A 5,637-nucleotide genomic window follows, 5' to 3' on the forward strand; every position below is an offset into this window, starting at 1 on the left:
CTGATAAAGACATAACTGAGACTGGGCAATTTACAAGAGGAAGAGGTTTATGGGACTTACAATTCTACGTGGCTGGGGAGCCCTCACGATCATGGTGGAAGGTGAAAGGCACATCTCACATGGTGGCAGACAAGAGAAGAGAGCTTGTGAAGGGAAACTCCCATTTTTAAAACTGTCAGATCTCATGAGACATATTCACTGTCATGAGACCAGCATGGGAAAGACACACCCCTATGACTCAATAACCTCCAACCAGGTTCCTCCCACAACAGTGGGAATTGTGAGAGTTACAATTCAAGATGAGATTTGGGTGGGGACACAGTCAAACCATATCACACCATCTTTCCTGGGTCTCTAATTTCCAGACAGCAGATCACTGGACTTCTCAGCCTCCATAATTGTGTGAGCCAATTCTTATCTACAATCACTTATATACACCTATCTCTATGCGGAGGACAGAGTCTTGCTATGTCACCCAGGCTGGAGTGCAATGGTGTGATCTCAACTCACTGCAACCTCTGCCTCCCAGGTTCAAGTGATTCTCCTAGCTCAGACTCCTGAGTAGCTGGGATTATAAGTGTGCACCACCACGCCCAGCTAATTTTTTGAATTTTTTAGTAGAGACAGGGTTTCACCATGTTGGCCAGGCTGATCTTGAACTCCTGACCTCGTGATTCACCCACCTCGGCCTCCCAAAGTGCTGGGATTACAGGTGTGAGCCACCACGCCTGGCCTCAGGTGATCTTTCTTAGCTGCCAATCTATTTGGTCACTCCTTCCAGAAAACATGCCTGTGGCTCTTCACGGCACTTAGAATTTAGTCCAGACTCCTTCATCTGGGAGCTAAGGTCCTTTATAACGTGACCTCTGTTGACTTTTTCATGCTCACTTCTAGACACTTCCTGCCTGGCATTTTTTGCCCCAGGCCTGGCCATCTCCTCACAGCTCCCGGGAGCCCAAAATATTCTCTTGCCTCTGGGCCTTTCTGTCTCTGGTTCACTCCAGCAGGAATGCCCCCCTTCCTCTCTTAGGGCTGAATTTGAGCACTCATAACAGCCTTGGGAATGCTCCCGACACAAGACAGACCCCACTGTGCTGAGGCTGCCTTCTTGGTATCTGCCTGCCCTGGCCGGCATGCTGACTGAGCACACAGACTGCATCCTGTTTATTACTGAGTCATTGCACCGGGCACCAGCCTTGGAACAGAGTGAGTACTGGATACATTCATTTGCCGAATGAATAAAGAATCATGCAGACATATGGAATGATGTTGAAAGCTAAGTCAATGGGTCAAAACAAGTAACATGAGAACTGTGAGGATATCATACAGTCTCATCTTTAAGCAAACATTAAACACCAAAAATTAAAAAACCCTTATCCGATGGTTGACCAGTGCAAATGAAGATGACTCAAAACTACAAGTCAGGAATGGGCAACCAATGTACTGAAAGAAAAAGCATTTTCTTTCACTAGTCTCCCAAACACTCGTTCATTGATCCCCCAAACCACCTTGTTTGGGCTCAGAAAGTGGCCATTTATTACATTATCACCATCATCGTCGCCATCGTCCTCATTCTCCTCCCTCTCGGCATCTGGCTATCAAACATTTATTGATCACTGCTCTGTGCTGGACTCTGTTCTAAGCTCTTGTATTAACTCATGAATTATCACACCAGCCTTTGAAGCAAATACCATTGTTATCCGCATTTTATAGATGAGGAAATTGAGGCTCCAAGAAGGGTAAGAAAATGAATTTTCTGAGCATCACAGATAGAGAAGTACCTTAGAAAAGAACAAAGTATGCCCCAGATTTTGAGGCCTGCCCCGACACCCTCTCTGTAGCCTCCTAATTCTCCGACTCAGTGGCGACTCAATTTAGAACTCCAGGCTCTTCTTGGGGGACTCCGGTTCATCAAGGCTTGGGTGGATCTTGGCTTGAGAGCCATGCTGGGGACCCTGCTGCACAGTGTCACTGAGATTGTTGCAGAGGAGGTGTGAGAGAGGAGCTGTCGGCACAGCTCCAACCACAGCCCTGGGGACAATGACAGCAGAGAGTCACAGGATTTTTAGCAGCAGAACATCTTCCCCACACTCTCTGGAGGAAGGCTCAAGGGTGGAGCATGTCCTTGGTGCCACCCTTCAAGTGAAGAGTCAGCTTGGGGCCAGCATGCTGGTGACAGGCTAATTCTTTCTGTTCAAGAGCAGCACAGGCCATTGGAGGGACATGTGCCCTAGAACTACTTCCTTTCAGACTCTGCTCAGGGTCACCTTCTCTCTGAAGACTTTCCTAATCCCTTCCTATCCTCGCCCCCAACCCAGGCAGCGCTGGTCACTCTGCGTTTTGGGTTCTGCTGAACCCTGTATCTGCTCCCTACAAAGAAATTTGCCATATTTCATCGCATTTATTCACATTTTGGACTCTTCCAAATAGACTCTAAGTCACTTGAGATACAACTGACACAGAGTAGGCATTCAATAATATTTCTAGAATGAGTGAATGAAGGTTAATGAATAGTAATCATTGGGGTGAAATATTAGAGGAACAGAGGAGTGTTGAAAGAGAATGGGGCTGGGTGTGGTGGCTCATGCCTGTAATCCTAGCACTTTGGGAGGCTGAGGCAGGTGGATCACTTGAGGTCAGGAGTTTGAGGCCAGCCTGGCCAACATAGTGAAACCATGTCTCCACTAAAAATACAAAAATTAGCTGGACGTGGTGGCACACGCATGTAATCCCAGCTACTTGGGAGACTGAGGCACAAGAATCACTTGAACCCAGGAGGCAGAGGTTGTAGTGAGCTGAGATCATGCCACTGCACTCCAGCCTGGACGACAGAGTGATACCCTGTTTCAACAACAACAGCAACAAAAAAAAAAAAAAAAAAGAAAGAAGACGGGCTTTAGAGTGGTGCAAAGGTAGCTGGGCATGGTATCATGCACCTGTGGTCCCAGCTACTTGGGAGGCTGAGGCAGGAGCCCAGGAGATTAAGGCTGCCGTGAGCCATCGCTGTGGTTGTGAATAGCCACTGCACTCTAGCCTGGCCAACAGAGCAAGACTTTGTCCTCAAAAACAAAAACAACAACAAAAAACCCAAAAAACAAGCAAACAAAAAGAATAGAAAGGAAGAAAAAAAAAGAATGAGAAACAAAGCTATATACAGGCTCAAGGACTAGCCATCCACACGCTGATGTTGAAGGGCCCCACGTGTTCCCCTCTGTGACGGGGACTATTGGTTTCCTACCCCAAAGCTATTTTCCTCTCCTTTTTACCATATAATAGAGCACAGCTTCCATAATACTGCCAGGAAGTACAGGGGCAAAGCCTATAAAACAAAGGTTGATAACTTTGGTCCCAAGTTGGTAACTTATTCTTTCATGGCCTTTCTCTGCTAATAATTTTTAAAATGGCTTTTAAACAGTTATCTTAGAATCTTTTGTAAACTTCAGTTCATTTTAGACTTTTTCTTTCTGCATAACATTCAGGTGTGTATTAGTTACAGTTGTCTTGATAACAAGTAGTTCCACTGTCTCAGAGGCTTAGCACGTAGAACACTCATGCCACAGTTCAATGTGGGTCTCTGACTGCCAGGCATTTAGGAACTCAGACTTACAGTCTAGTGATTCCATCATCCTCTAAGGCTTCAAAGTCCCTTTCTGGGACCTAGGCTCTTGTCATTTGAACTATAGATGAGGCAAGAGGGAGACCATTGAGGACTGCACTAGGTATTATGGGCTAGGTCTGAAAATGTTGCACATCACTTCTCTCCACATCTCATTGGCTGAAACTCAGTCAGGAAGACACACCTGGCTAAAGGGAGGCTGAGTGAAGTGATCTGATCTGTCTGTCTGCTGGTTATTCTGCACCTGTCCCCCAGTTTTATTCTCCATTCTCCTTGGCCCTGCTCTTTGACACAGATGACTGAGTCTGTGGATGACATTACCCAGAGTCTTCTACCTTCTGGCTTCCAGATAGGTTCAGTGTGGGAGGCACAGTTACGAGATTGGAGAGCATGAGTTTGGAGTATTTGTGCCTTTCTTCCTTCCTGCATTTGGTTGTGCAGTAGAGTCTGACTCTGTTTGTAATGTTTGACTGTTCACAGCATTTAGGCCTCCATCCACCCTTCCCTGCCCACCGTCATACATCTGGGACTTCATGTAAGGAACTCCCCACCCCAAGCTCCTGACCTCTGATGCAGTGGGATGTTTGAACCGCTCAGCTTCATGCCAGCTTGCACCTGCCCTTCCCCAGAAGTCCTCTGTGTGTTAGCAATAGACTTTCTTTCTTACTCTCTCGGTGCATGAAGGAGGGTCATGAGTCTCCACATCTGATCTATTGATTGGGAGGAAGTCCGTACCCTATTGGTGGAATGACCAGAAAACAGGCTGTGTTATCTGAGAGCAGTTGGTAACCTAGAAGTGATAATGGCTTTCTATTCTTGCTAGTCCCTGGGCACCTCAGCTTCCCAGATTGATTTTCTTAATCCTTTCCATGCTTCTATATCTAGTCCTTTCTTTAGAGCCTCTTGAAACATCAGAGTTGGATTCTTTTTCCTGCAGAAAACCTGATGGATATGGGAAGAAGAAGGAAGTGGTCTGGTGAGCATTTAGTCAGTTGCTGCCACATTACGGTCAGTGCCAATTTTTAAGTTTAATCCTTGGCTTTCAGCGAATATGGATATATATGGTCAACATCATTTGTCTTATATAAATGCACTAATATATATAATACATATACTGATGAAAGTAGATGGACTTTTATGAGGAACTTTAGTAGATGAGGGTCTTTTTCACATTGAAAAATTTTGCTTTCAGACTTTTTTTGAGATTAAAATGGCGTTTGAACATTGGGATGAAGACTACTCATCTGAAACTGGGCTTCGGCTAACTGGGCACAAACATGCTTTACATAAATTTTCCCTGTAGGGTCCAAAGTAGTTATTTTTTTTTTTTTGAGACGGAGTCTCGCTCTGTCACCCAGGCTGGAGTGCAGTGGCGCAATCTCGGCTCACTACAAGCTCCACCTCCCGGGTTCACGCCATTCTCCTGCCTCAGCCTCTCCGAGTAGCTGGGACTACAGGCGCCCGCCACCACACCCGGCTAATTTTTTGTATTTTTAGTAGAGACGGGGTTTCATCGTGGTCTCAATCTCCTGACCTCGTGATCTGCCCGCCTCGGCCTCCCAAAGTGCTGGGATTACAAGCGTGAGCCACCGCGCCCGGCCTAGTAGTTCTTTTTTAAATTTTATTTCTTTTTTTGTAACAGGGTCTTGCTCTGTCACCCAGGCTGGAGTGCAGTGTCACAGTCTCGGCTCACTGCAGCCTCCGCCTCCCGAGTTCAAGCAATTCTTCCACCTCAGCCTCCCGAGTAGCTGGGATTACAGGGCCATGCCACCACACCCAGCTAATTTTTGCATTTTTAGTAGAGACGGGGTTTCACCAGGTTGTCCAGGCTGATCTCGAGCTCCTGACTTCAGCTGATCCAGCACCCCCAACCCCCTTCAGGCTTCCAAAGTGTGGGATTACAGGCGTGAGCCACCGCTCTCAGCCGGCCCAAAGTAATTTTTAGTGAAGGGGTACTGCTGTAAAAAAGAGTCTGCAAACTAGATACATTTCCCCCTCCAATTCATCCTGCTGAGATGCAC

The sequence above is a fragment of the Hylobates moloch genome, unplaced genomic scaffold, assembly GCF_009828535.3.
Source record: "Hylobates moloch isolate HMO894 unplaced genomic scaffold, HMol_V3 SCAFFOLD_20, whole genome shotgun sequence".
NCBI classification, from domain to species: domain Eukaryota; kingdom Metazoa; phylum Chordata; class Mammalia; order Primates; family Hylobatidae; genus Hylobates; species Hylobates moloch.